General features: G+C 34.8%; 1 long non-coding RNA gene across 1 annotated transcript; it reads left to right on the forward strand.

Annotated features, from left to right (window-relative positions):
* Positions 1–1,379: 1,379 nt before the first annotated feature.
* Positions 1,380–10,459, forward strand: LOC141491676 (uncharacterized). Its single transcript, XR_012469700.1, has 3 exons — positions 1,380–1,473; positions 8,193–8,336; positions 10,346–10,459. It is a non-coding gene; the product is annotated as an uncharacterized LOC141491676 (long non-coding RNA).
* Positions 10,460–14,626: the final 4,167 nt, after the last annotated feature.

The following is a 14,626-nucleotide window of genomic DNA, read 5'->3' on the forward strand; positions in this document are numbered from 1 at the left end:
TCCAGTTTATCCCACATAAATCATGTAGATTTATAGTGACTAATATGTTGTCTTCCCCATTAAAATATAAGTTTCAGTTGAGGAGATGTCCATTAATTGGGGGCTGAACAAATTGTGGTATATGTATCTGATGGAAACTCTTGTTCTACTAGAAATCAGGAGGGATGGGATTTCAGAGAAGCCTGGAAAGACTTGCATGAACTGATGCTAAGTGAGATGGAGAGAAACAGAAGAATATTGTACACACTGACAACAACATAGGGTTGATGATCAACTTTAATGGACTTGCTCACTAACTCAGTACAATAATCAGGGACAATTTTAGGTGATCTGTGTTGAAGAGTATTATCAGTATCCAGAGAAAGAACTGTGGAGTTTAAACGAAGATCAAAGATAATTATCATCTTATGTATTATATAATTTTGCTACCTCTAATATTTTTTTCTCAAGGATATTTTTTCTCTCAACACATTCAATTTTGATCTATGCATATCATGGAATCAAATGGAAGACTATCAGATTGCCTTCTGTTAGGAGAAGGGGGAAGAAAGTGGGGGAACTATAAAATTCAAAACCTTGCAAAAAATGATTGTTAGAAAATGCTATTGTATAGAATTGGAAAATAAATAAAATATTTTTATAGAATAAAATAAAATCTAAGTTCCAAAGCATTTTTCTCTTTCCTCATATCCCCAGTGCTTAGAACAACTACTTGCACATAATAGACACTTCATAAGTTTGTGTTGTCTTTACTTAATAAAAATCCACTAAAGTAGCAAATATCCTCCTCCCTAAATATATTTCAAGCAGTCTTTAAAACCTGATCTTCATAAGCTGGCTTATTCTCTATTCCATGAATAACCACTGCCAGTGCTTTGGCTTGGCTTCTTTTACTCTTTTCTTCCTTTAAGGGCCCCATATCTAACTAATCAAAATCCTATCTGTCCTTCAAGGCTCAATTTAAACACCACCTCCTCATTGAAGTCTTCCCTGATCACCACATCTGGATTTTTTTCTCATCCCTGTTCAAACCTACAAACCTTTTGGCCCTTTCTTTAGGTCTTTCTTTAGACACATTATATTTCTTTTTTAATTTGAGTAGCCTCAATAGACCCCTCCCCTCTCCCCCCTGCTCCACTTGATGGTTTATGAGAGCTCTATCTCTTCAGTGAAAGGATATTTCACTGCTCACAGCTGTTGCTAGTGACAGCTACAACTTGCTTTATTTCCTGACCCTTTTTCCTGTGTGCTAGCTTTTGAAATGGGAGAAAGAATGTTTGTTCAGAAGGGTGGGGAGAATCACTATGACCATTGTGGAAACAGATTCTATGTTGATGGGTGACCTCATTTCTTCAGTCTCAGTTCCTTCATCTGTAAAAAGAGGAGATTGGAGCATAACATCTCACAGGTCTCTCTTTAGAGGAGTCATACTTGATCATCCACCCATTTCATTAACCCCTTTATCAAGTCTAGGTAATTCTATATATTCCTCATAAAATATTTTAAATATATAAAATATTTAGTAAACTAGTTTTCTTTGAGCATAGTTATTAAAAACATTTTTAAAAATTCATTGATCACTTGAGGTCTATTCCTTTTGGGGGAAAGGGAAGGTCTTCAAACTTCAGATTATGAATCCTTTTTTAGAATGCAAATTCTCCAGGTGTTACTGTTGGAAGGATCAGACCATCAAACTTTATCCTTTAAATTTGGGAGTGGACCAGGTACATGCCCTTTCCTGTAATCACTCAGATACTACTCGAAAACACACTTGCTGCTGTCTAGCTCCAAGGAATTCTCAGCAAAATTCACCTTCAGATAGTGGTTGGGATTGAAGATACTATGGCTCAGGTTTGTTTTTTCTTTTACTTTTTTCTTTTTCAAATCCTTAATTCCATTACCCAATGTCTGATTTCAGGTCAAGTGCCATCTTCTACATAAAGCCTTTCCTGATCCCCCTAGCTTAGCTACTAATGCCCTCTCTCTGGTCTTTTTACCTTTTTTAAAATTATTATAAATGCGTATGCTGTCTCTCTCTTCTCTCCTCTTCACTTTCCCCTCAGCATTAATTTCTTGAAGGCAAGGAATATTGTTTTTGTCATTGTCTGTCACAAGGTAGTTGCTTAATTAAGGCCTGTTGATTGATAGATCTGATTCATCCCGCCCTTGGTTTGGAAATAAGGAAACTGAGTTCCAAAGAAATTAGATGAACTCCCAAATATCAATGGAAATGAAGACTTGAATCCAGAGTGGGGGATGCTTCATCTAAACCTTTCCTCTATTACAGGCTGTAACCTGCTCTGTTTCTTCCTAAGGTCCTCTTTGATTGGCTCCAACACTTTCCAGTTCTTGGTCAGAACCTGCCTTAGATAGTACAGCAAGCGGGTCACTTCTCATTTGCTATTGTAGCCTACGCTCTTTGTCTTACTCCTTATTTGTGATGGGAATGTCTAGAAACTGGGTCTACTCCAGCTGCTGTCTGGCTTCATTTTCTCATTGTTTGTTCATGGGATTGTTCTGCATGTCTTGACTGAAAGATGAAATGTGCTGTTACAGGCCATCTTGAGGCCAAGATAAAGGGTAGAGGCAAACACAAAAAAATGTTAATTAGATAACCTTGGAAAGCAGACAGGGATTGAATATAAATTCTAAACATTTTCACTCTGGTTAAAAGATTGGGGAAGCTTTGTTTAGTAAACTACATCATCTTAAACTTCATTTTTGCCTGCCTCATGATTCTTTTAACCATTATTGGCTGATTATTGGATATGCTTGACATTATACTTTGTCTTGATATTTTCATTGATTTTTCTTTTTCTCAAAGAAACCAGCAACTCTTTCCACATTTTCATCACAATGGGGATAGAAGAATGGTGGTGTACTCTGGAAGAATATCAATATTTATATGGTCTTATAATAGAGGGTTGTCTTCTCATTGCTCAGTTCTGCAGACAGAAACAGAAAACTAATCTGAATGAATAATAACGAACTTAGACTGCCTGTGTGTGTGTATGTATGTATGTGTATATGTATTTAAATTGCTAATCAGAGAGGACACAGAGGTATCCAACGAAGGAAGTTTATCAATGGGTAACCAGATGGTTAGATTCTAAAGCAGAAGAAAAATAGCCAGAATCTTCATATGTACAAATTCCAAAAGTGAAATGAATGAATGTCACTGTATTATGTTGATTTTGGAAGCTGTGATTATTATCTTCAATCAAGGATACAGATCAAAACGAAGCACACCTGAGCTTCTAACTCATCCTCTCTCAGTTATGCATATTTTAATTAAGTCAAAAAAAAAAGAAACTTCAAGTGAAAATGAGCCCTAAAAAAGAAGTTGGATATGAAGGAGTGTATAAAGCTGGTACTTTCATTTTTCCTGTGAGGTAGGAATTTCCTCCAACTAAATTCTAAACTCCATGAAGACAAGGATCATATCATTCTTTTCTTTTGATATTTCTAAAATATAGCAACAACCATCTACATGGAGTAGGAATTCAATTAATGTTTGTTGAATTTGAATTGAGTTGAATTGGATAAGAGAGTGGAGGTTTATGATTGTTCAGGTGTATCCATCCATCCATCCATCCATCCATCCATCCATCCATCTCTCTATCTTTACACAAATATGCACAATCATATTTAAGTGTGGAAAAGTATAGCAAATCATTGTTGTAAGGAAATTATTCAGTAGTATTTTAATCTATGATATTCCACTTAGTTATATTTTTAAAATTATGTTTATATATATGTATATACATATATATATATAATGAACACAAAAATACACATATACTCTAGGCATTATTTTCTGACTCATTGCATGCTCAGAATATTCTTCCTCCTAATCTTTACCTATTGGCTTCCTTTAGGCCCCACATGGAATCCCTTTGGTTACAGAAAGTCTTTGGCAACCCTTCCCAATTCCTACATTAATTTTTCTCCATTTATCCTGTATCTAAGTTGTTTGTATAAATTTGCTTACAACTTGTCCCTCTGATTTTGAGCTCTATGAGGGAAAGTACTATCTGTTGCTATTTTTTCTGTCATCAGTGCTTTATATAGTGCCTAGCAAACAGTAAATAATCAATAAATGTTTACTGATTCAATGATTAATTAATATAGCTACATATATACATGTCTCTCTATAATGATCTCTATAGTTTTTGAATATATGTATATGTAATATATGATATAGATCTCTCTATAAGTAGAAAAATCTATAAATATCCATATCTATATATTCTCTTTCCTCTCTGTATATATGTATATGTAGCTATGTAGATATTGAGAGAGAGAGAGAGAGAGAGAGAGAGAGAGAGAGAGAAATCTGGTAGCCCTGTGACTTGGACAAGTCACTTAATGTCTATCTGCCTCATTTTTTTTTCTCATGGGGTAAAATGGCAATAATACCACCTATCTCCCAGAGGTTTTATGTTGTTATGAGGATAAAATTAGAAAATAATTGTAGAAAACTTTGCAAACTTAAAATGTTATAAAATACTAAACATGTATGCATATAATAGGTGTATGTTGCTTTGCTTTTGTTTTTTGTCCTTCATTCTAGATGAGTACCATAACATCAGGGAGATGATGCTATGACAAGCACTTGGATTTGAGTGAGGGAGTGCTGTGCTAAGTCACCAATCTTACTTTCTCCTTCAGAACCACCTGGGTCCAGTGACCAGATAGAATAAGTACGACTAGAGATGACCTGGATGTGGTGAAAGCAGGGTTAAAGGACTTGCCCAAAGTCACACAGCTAGTAAGAATCAATTGTCTGAGGCTGGATTTGAATTTTTGCCCTCCTGACTTCAAGGCCGAGATGCTATTCACTGCACCATATATAAAAATATAGCTAAAGATAGAAACCTCAGAGAATTTTAGTGAATTTGGCATCACCTTCCAGAAATACCACCACCATCACTAACTTTCTCCTTTGTTCACCTTCCCATTTGTGCCCCTGTAGGACCTGAAACTGACAAATGTGCTTTTTACCTAAGGCCAGCTTTCTCTTCATTATAGGGTAACTCCTTTTATCAATCAGGATTTTACTGAATGTTGCTATTAGCCTTCAACAGAATCTAGGAGGTAGTGAGTTCATTGCAATTGTGTTCTATTGTATAGAATTAATATTTATTTTTAAGTGATAGGTTTTTCAAAAGATGCTTGAGAATCACTATTTCCTAATATATTAATCAATATGGATTAAAAGTGACCATGAATGGTATGGAATATTGTTTTTCTATAAGAATCCATAAATGACCAGATTCTAGAGAAGCATGGAATGAGTTACAGGACCTGATACTGAATAAAGGGAATAGAGCTAAGAGAACAATGTGCAGATTAACAACAACATTATGAGATGAACAGCCTTGAAGGAAACAACTCCTCTCACCAGTACAGAGAGCTAGGGTAACTGTATTTGACTGGTTATGTACTATATTATCCCCAACCAGAGGTAGAAAAACAAAGCAAAACAAAACACACAGAGGAAAAAAAACTCTTCTGAATCTGTTGAACATTTTATAAAAATTATCTCTTATGCATCACTTTCCCTTAATCCTAATTCCTCATGCCAAAAATTACTAATTTGTAAATATATTTAACTCTCTCTCTCTCTCTCTCTCTCTCTCTCTCTCTATCTATCTATCTATCTATCTATCTATCTATCTATCTGTCTCTCTCTCCCCTACAGAGCAATGTGAAGGACAAAGTTAACATTTCTAACACAATATTTAATAACTATAGTAAAAAAAATGAGCATTTTTGTTTCACCCTGATCTTACTAGAAATGTTTCAAGTTTATTCCCATTACATACAATGCTTGTTGATGGTTTTAGAAAGATACTATTTATTGTTTTAAGGAAAAGTTCATTTATTCCTATGATTTCTAATGTTTATAACAGGTAATGAATGTTGCATTTTATCAAACACAAATCAGCATCTATTGAAATAATCATATGATTTATCTTAGGTTATTTTATTGATATGGTCAATTATGCAGGCAGTTTGCCTAATATTTCCTAATATTAGACTATCTCTACATTCCTGGTCTAAATCTTACCTGGTCAAAGGCATTATCTTAGTGAAAACTTGCTATAATTACTTTGCTAATTTTTTATTTAATTTCTAGCATCAATATTCATTAGGGAAATTGATCTATAATTTTCTTTCTCTGTTTTGACTATTGCTGTTTTAGGTATCAACACCATATTGATGTCTTAGTAGGAATTTGGCAGGACTCCATCTATTTTTTTTCAATAGTTTATATAGAATTTGAATTAATTGTTCTTTAAATGTTTGGTAGAATTCACTTATGAAACCATCTGGTTCTTAGGGAGCTCATTGATGGCTTATTCTTTTTTTTCTGAAATAGAATTACTTAAGTATTTTTCCCTTTTCCATTAATCTGGGTAATTTTTACTTTTGTAAACATTCATTCATTTCCCTTAGATTGTTGAATTGATTGGCATATAGTTGAGCAAAATAACCCTAAATTATTACTTTGCTTTTACCCTCAGTGGTGGTGAATTCCTCTTCTTCATTTTTGATCCATCTAATTTACTTTTCTTCTTTCTTTTTTTAAATCAAATTAACCAAAGGTTTATCATTTTTGGTTTTTTTCATAAAATCAACTCTTCATTTTATTTATTAGTTCAATAGTTTTACTTTTGATTTTGTTAATCTCTCCTTTGATGTTCAGAATTTCCAGTTTGACATTTAATTGGGGATTTTAATTTGTTTTTCTCTAAATTTTTAGTTGTATGCCCAATTCATTCATTCCCTCTTTATTCATGTAAGTTTTTAGAGATATAAAATTTCCTCCAATAACTGCTTTGGCTGAATATTAAAACTTTGTATGCTGTCTCCTTATTATCATTGTAATTAATGAAATGATTATTTCTATTATTTTTTGTTTGGTCTGCTCATCTTTAAAATTAGGCTTAGTTTCCAATTTATTTTAATCTATGTTTTCATGACCCTTTATTACAAGTAATTTTTATTGCACTGTTATCTGAAAAGGAATCATTTAATATTTCTGCTTTTCTGCTTTTGATTATGATTGATTAATGCATGATCAGTATTTGTATAGGTATTTAATGTATTGCTGAATAAAAGATATATTCCTTCCTATTCAGTTTTCTCCAGGCATCTACATATCTAAATTTTCTAACTTTCTATTCACCTCCTTAATTTTATTCTTGTTTGTTTCATGTTAGATTTATCCAATTCTGAGAGAGAGCGATGTTAAGATCCCTGACCAGTATCATTTTGCTGACTATATCTTCCTGTAACTCATTTAGCTTCCCCTTTAAGAGTTTGGATGCTATACCACTTGGTGCATACTTAATATTGAAATTACTTCAGTGTCTATGCTGCTTTTTATGAAGGTGTTGTTTCCTTCTTTGATTTTGTTTTATCTGTGATAAGGATTGCTCTCTTGATTTTTTTTCACTTTAGCTAAAGCATAATATATTCTGTTCCAGTCTTTTACCTTTACTCTGTATATATTGGTCTGCTTCAAAGGCTTTGTTCTTTGGGCCATCAACATTGGCAACACCAGTAACTTGCTCACTGTGTTAGATCTTCTGGGTAGGGAACACTAGTGGCTTGCTGTCTATGCTAGACCATTTAGTCTATTTGCACCAGTTAAGCAGGAGTCTAGGGTACCTGTGCTGTTGTTTTCCATTCTGTACTGTATAATACCATAGACTTGTTGAGAATCTCTCCTGAGCTTATAATCTCTGGTTTGTCTGCACCTAGTTTCTGTTCTCTGCCCTAGGCACATTCATGCTCCCCCCAAGACAGACTTTGATGGATGATGTTCCACTTTGTTTTTTTTGTGGTCTATCACTCCAAAATCTGTTTAGAGGCTTTATTAATGTTTTTTCTGAAGGAAACCCAGGAGAAATTAAGAAAGTTCCTCACTTCTCTCCGCCATCTTGACTCTGCCTAGGCTACAATTTGAATAAATCGAAACTGAGTACTAATATGAGAGATAGTGTGACCTAGACAGGGTGAGTGAATGGATAGAATGCTAAGCCTAGAATTAAGAAAGCCTAATTTGTATACTGTCTCAGCCATTAACTATGTCTTTCCATCAATCAAGGCCTCAGTTACTCATCTATAAAAGGAGGCTGTATTTAATAAACTCCTGTGGCCTTTTTTTTGCTTAAATCTAGGCTTCTAAGATCCTATGCCAAATGGAGTGTGCATTGACCCTGGAGTCAAAAGGCATGGATACAGGCTCTGTTCCTATCTTTGACAGACCATGTCAACTCCTACTAAAGAACCTTCCTAGTATCCTGTTTCTTCTAGAATTAAAGGTAAAATCTTAAGTTTGACAGTGCAAGCCCTTCATACAATGACCTCAATGTACTTCCCAGTTTTGCATCACATTGCTTTCTTTATGGATTCTAAGTTCTGGTCCAATTAATTTTTCTTCCCTAACTCCCCATACTGTGATTTTACACAGAGAATTTTCCTTATTCCTGGAATGCCCCACTTCACCTCTGCCACTAAGAAATCTTAACTTTCTTTAAGGATAGACTCAGTTACAGATGCTCTGGGAAGCTTTTCCTAATCCATCTGATTTTCTGTGCTCTATGTGTGCATATATGCATATATATGTGTATATATATGTATATTTATATTTATAAAAATGTAAACATTTACATGTTATATTTCCTGTTAGACTATAATCTTTTTGATGCTTGGTCCTTTTTCATTTACTTTAATTTTATTTTATGTTTAGTGTTTTGGTAGTTTAGATTCAGTTTGGTTTGATTAATATAGATCAAATTGAATTTAAATTCTGAACCTTAGTTTCCTCATCAGCAAAAATAGATATTATAAAATCTATGCCATCTCCCCCACAGGGGTAATGTGAGAAAATTATGTCGGTGGGTAATGTTGCTATTTTTTTGTTTCTACCATCTATTGGTTGGAAAGTTCTTTCCCAATAGTGTCAAATTTAAATAGATATGGAAGCTACTAATCTATAACATAAGAATCCCTGCGGGTTCTATATTGACTTAGTTTTAAAATGCAGTGTTATCTATATAATATTGTATTTTCCTTTATTCTGTTAAATATTTCCCAAAATATATTTTTATTTGATTTTTGCTACACTGGCTATTCTATAATAACAGGCTGCTAAAGTGTTTTGTTTCAATGGCAGGCTACTGGAACCTGAGAACTCTTTCTCAAAAATGTATTTTATAAATGCACAAAATAAAATTATAAGAAAATATAAGTTAATAATAATGAATATTGATTAAGATTGTGTGCCAAAATAATTTGTAAGGCAACATTGATTCACAGTCCCAGGCTTAGAAGATCTCTTCTAGAATAAAGGTTCTACATTCTTACTGAATGATGAATTTGACTCTAACATGCAATGGATACAAATTGTTACCCTAATGTGGAATATAAAGCATATTTCTTTCTTCACAAAGTCAGTGCCTTAACTTTACAGGTTTTTGTTTTCTCACCTTGAATGTAGAGATAATATTATAATATCTTCTTCATGACATTACATGAAAAATTTGTTTTAAAATATTTTACAAATGTTACAAATATTATTATGGTGGCATTATGCCCTGGACGTGGAACTAGAAGAGGTCAATAGAGGTCATTTGGCTCAGTTCTCTGACTGGTCCAATTCTCTGACATAACTAAGCAATTGTCAAGATAAGATTCCAAGAAGAACCCTTTGATTACCTACCCATTTATCCATACTGCTCTCTAGGTTTCACAGGAAAATGTGCTGGCAAGGAAATGGCTCCCTGCCATAAACCTATCCAGTGGCCAAATACCTACATGGCTCCAAAGTTGTGTATATTTGCCTTCCTGTGGACATATCAAGCCTAGAAAAAGATGATCAGCATGGATACTGACAATTTCCACATCACTTCTAGTTCAGATAAGTAAAGAGGTCAGTTAGATGGCACAGTGGATAGAGTGGTGACCACCTTGGAGTCAGGAGGACAGAGTTGAAACCAACCCCAGATATTGTCTAGCTGTATGACCTTGGGCAAGTCACTTAACCCTTCTTTTCTCACATCCAGGGTCATCTCCAATCATACTGATTCATATCTGGCCACTGGATCCAGATGACTCTGGAAAAGCCCCCCCCCCCCCCCCATTGAAATCCAAATCATGAGCTTGTCATGGCATCACCTCCTTGAAGTTGTGGTCTTCTTAGGGAATGAAGAACAAACATGATTATTCTTCTAGATAAGCATAAAGGTCACCAGTGAGAATAAAATCCTGGGGGAAGAGAGGGTGAAGTAGCAAGACAGATTAGGCTAACTTGACTCTATTTTCTACTCAGGACGATGCATGGTGGTGCCATCTGAGCACAAATGAGAAGACCTGATTGGAGGGAAAAGAAGAGGAAAAAGATGAAAAGGAAGAACAAAGGGAGAAAAAGAATATCCTTTAAAAGAGTGACTTTTTTAAATTTATAAGTTACCTAAAGGAATGTAATATTTTTAGTCTACCATTAAAGATTTCAGATGTGTATACATCTGCCTGGAATAACAGAGGGGATTCATTTAGAGAAACCATTTGCACCCCCTCTTAAAAAGTCTATAGCAATTCTGCATTGTGTCTGAAAACCTCATTGACTATTGATTTTTAAGAGTAGCTTCAGGGAAAGCCCTGGGTGTGATTTTAGGACTGATGAAGAATCCATATGTCAGGATAGTTCAGACTCTCAAGGAGGGAGAGAGAGGAGAGAGAAAGAGAGACAAAGAGAGTATGAGAAACAGAGAGAGAGAGAGAGAGAGAGAGCAAGATTGAGGAAAAAGAATGAAAGTGAGAGAGATTGAGAGGAGAGAGAGCAGAGACAGAGACAGAAAGTATGAGAGAGAAACAGAGAAAGATTAAGAGAGAAAGGGAGAGAGAGATCTATGAGCCTTTTTGCTCTCTAATTATAGGTAAGTTTACAGCTAGCACAGCAAAGCAGATGATATAATTTGTAAACAGATTGAGTTCTGGACCTCTGCTCAGCTATAGAGTCACCAATAGTTTGAATTACTAGTTGACATTTCTATATCCCATAGAATGTAGTATCTGATTGCCCTATAGGAGTCTAAAAATGATAAACCACTTGGAATTCATCAATTGGCAGTGTTGAGATAAACACACATCTCTCTAAAAGACACAGGATCCTGTTTACTCCAAGCTGCTCTAGCCTTTTCACTCCAGAAAATCATGAAAAACATGTGTTGGCATTGAAAGGTAGACTAGGGAGGCCAGGCCACACAGTGGATCCTGAGGACCCTGGTAGGGTTTGAGCAGCCCCAAGCTTTCCTCTGTGGGAGAGAGAGAGAGAGAGAGAGAGAGAGAGAGAGAGAGAGAGAGAGAGAGAGAGACAGAGACAGAGACAGAGACAGAAACATAGAGACACAGAGACACACAGAGAGAAGAGAAAGACAGGGAGACAGACAGACAGACAGAAAAACTGAGAGAGAGAGAGAGAGAGACAGAGAGAGACAGAGAGAAGAGAAAGATAGAGAAATAGAAAGACTTGGGGGTCTTCTTGGGCTTTTTACAAGATGGGAAATATGGCTCATTTATTTACATTTTGATACTTTAGAGAAGGGGGGAGATATGAAGTAGGCAGCAGTCACTTGTATCATGGGGTTGAATTTATCAAGAAAGTCACAGTTAGAGGCTGAGGTTCAGGAGAAAGAACGTGACACCTGGGGTCGAGAGTCCTCTTAAAGTGGACAAGTCAACTCAAGTTTTCCAAATCACAGTTTATTCATCCATAAATGGAGGATATTATTTGTCCTACCCACATCACAGAAATTTAGGAAATATAACTTGAAAGCCTTTAATGTACTAGGCTAATTGATTTTCTATTGTTATTTGCTTCTTATACATTGTGAGATTGAGATTGATCTGAAGGCTTCTCTGGATTTCCATTTCTCTCTCTCTCTCTCTCTCTCTCTCTCTCTCTCTCTCTCTCTCACTCTTTTTCTATCTCTGTCTCTGTCTGTCTCTGTCTCTCTATCTCTCAGTATATATATATATATATAAGTATATATATATACATACACACATATACACAATAGTACAATAAATATATACATACATAAATGCATAATATGCATATCCATATATAAGCCATATGCATATATACACACCTATACATATACAAACACATATGCTCATATGAGTACATAAACATATATATATATATATATATACATATATAAACACATATATGGATTTAGCTACAAAGTCTTTTCCTTCAGTCAAGAAAAAAAATAGGTTGAAACCCATAATGCTATTAATCATGGAAATGAAATATAAGGATACACACAATTACACATACTTGTCCATGATTGTTAAATTATATTTAAAGAATACCTAGCGAAAAGGTGAAAAAAAAATATCCCTTGCTTCTTTGCTTGTGGAAGTTGAGACCCCTGGGTCTAGAGTGTGGGTTCTTGATCATTTGTAAGGAATAAAATTACTCCTTGAAGGCAGCAGATGTTTTATTTTTGTCTTTGTCTGCACAGCACTGGCACTCAGTCTGGCACACATTAGGATCTTAATATATTGTGTCATTGTAGTTGTGTCTCTTCTGGGTTTAAAGTCTGTAATTAATACACATGATTGGTGTTTGAGGCACCCGAGACTTCACAAACATGTCACCTTGCCCAGGTGGTACTACTAATACATTCCAGGAGCAAAAGCAGCAGCTTCTGTTCACATCCTTCTAGAAGAGATGCAAAAAGGCAAACAGAGGAAAACATTAACTAAAGTTTCTGGAGGAAAAAAAATCCAGTGTGTGTGTGTGTGTGTGTGTGTGTGTGTGTGTGTGTGTGTGTGTGCATGTGTGTGGCTTCACATATAATTTAATGTATATAAAATAATTTTATATACTGTATTGTATACAAAATATCAATGTTCACATTTTTTTCACACTACATCTTCCTAGAGCATTTTAAGGTCTGTGGAAGGTTTTCCTTACAATATCCATGTGAAGGAGATTATACCAATTTTTTATCTTCATTTCAGCTTAGTTAATTGTCTCCTAGCAACTGGGAAAGGTTTGGAATATAAGTCAAAAATGATGAAGAAGAGGTCAGAAGGTCTGGGGCTTAGGTATCCTGGTCAGAAAAGGAAACATCTGAAAGCCAGGGATAATTTCTTCGTAAGGTAGTGAAAGAAGAGAGGATGAAAGGGTGCCCTACAATGAGTCTGGGAGATGGTGAAGACAAACTGTCCACTTTTAGATTTCCTCTAAAAATTGGCTTTGTCTTTAACATCTTTAGGGGATCATTGAATTTCAGGGTAATTTGTTAACAGATTTTTAAGCAAACCTTAACTCTTCTGATTATTTAGAACTTTTCCTGAAGGAGAAACCCTTCTGAATTCAAGTTAACAGTTCAAAATTCTATCAATATTGCAAAACATATTTTAAATGTGTTTCATGGAATTCAGCAGTAACATATGGCATATACTTCAAAAATTACTATTTTAACTTATAATATGTTGGATTTGTTCAAACCCCAAACTTATGAAGATTTTTTTTAGTTTTAAGAAACCCAAAAATGCAAGTCTTCACTAGAAAGTACTGAAGATGGAAAAAAAATCAACATTATTGGATGAAGAATAAAAAAACTGTCAACTTTATTATGTTGACTAAAATCATTTTTTTCAATGATTTAGTTGAAAAAGTTTCAAATCTCAAGAAAGGAGGAAGAGTTGTTTGAATTGAGCTCTGATAGGTCTCTACCCTAATTATTGAGGTAACTAGAGGACACAGTAGACAAAGCCCTGAACTTGACTCAGATTCAAGATAATCTGAGTTCAAATTTGACCCAGATTCTTCTTAGTTTTTGTGACCCTGTGTACGTCATTTAATAATGCTCAGCTTCAACTTTCTCATTTGTTAAATGAGGAAAACAAGAACAGCAACAAACCCAACAATAATTATACCTACATAGCTGTAGAGCTATTGCACGGATCATAGATAGCATATAAATATAAGTGCAAGTTATGACTGATGAATTCATTGCCTAAAGGAGATATTTCACTGACAGAACCCCAAGAACTTACTAAACATCAAACAGTCCCACCAAAAAGCATTTTTCATTTTTTTTTTCAAATGATAGACGTAGAAAAAAAAGAAAGTTCCATTTAGCATTCTCTTCTTATAGTTGGCACACCTGATTGATGATCCTGGACAGCTCAATAGATTGCTGAAGAGATAGATAGCTCGCTAGATGAATCACTAGATGATAGATAGATAGATAGATAGATAGATAGATAGATAGATAGATGGATGATGGGTGGATAGATAGGTAGATAGACTTATTGTCTCCTTGGGGACAGGCAACCTGGTAAGGGGTAAAGATATAATTGGTAAGGACTCTTCTATTTAAACACCACAAATAATGTCAAAATATAGTGTTCTATTAAATTATATTCTCCTATTCCTAATCTATAGATTTCTACTCATGAGTTCACAAAGCAACCCTAATTCTAAAATTATCTACTCCAAACTTTTATTTCTATCTACCCTAAAATATAGATGACATCAACTTTTGTTCTTTGACTAAAGAACTTCAGTGAGAAGAGGTCCATTTTCTGC

The sequence above is a fragment of the Macrotis lagotis genome, chromosome 6, assembly GCF_037893015.1.
Source record: "Macrotis lagotis isolate mMagLag1 chromosome 6, bilby.v1.9.chrom.fasta, whole genome shotgun sequence".
Lineage (NCBI taxonomy): Eukaryota > Metazoa > Chordata > Mammalia > Peramelemorphia > Peramelidae > Macrotis > Macrotis lagotis.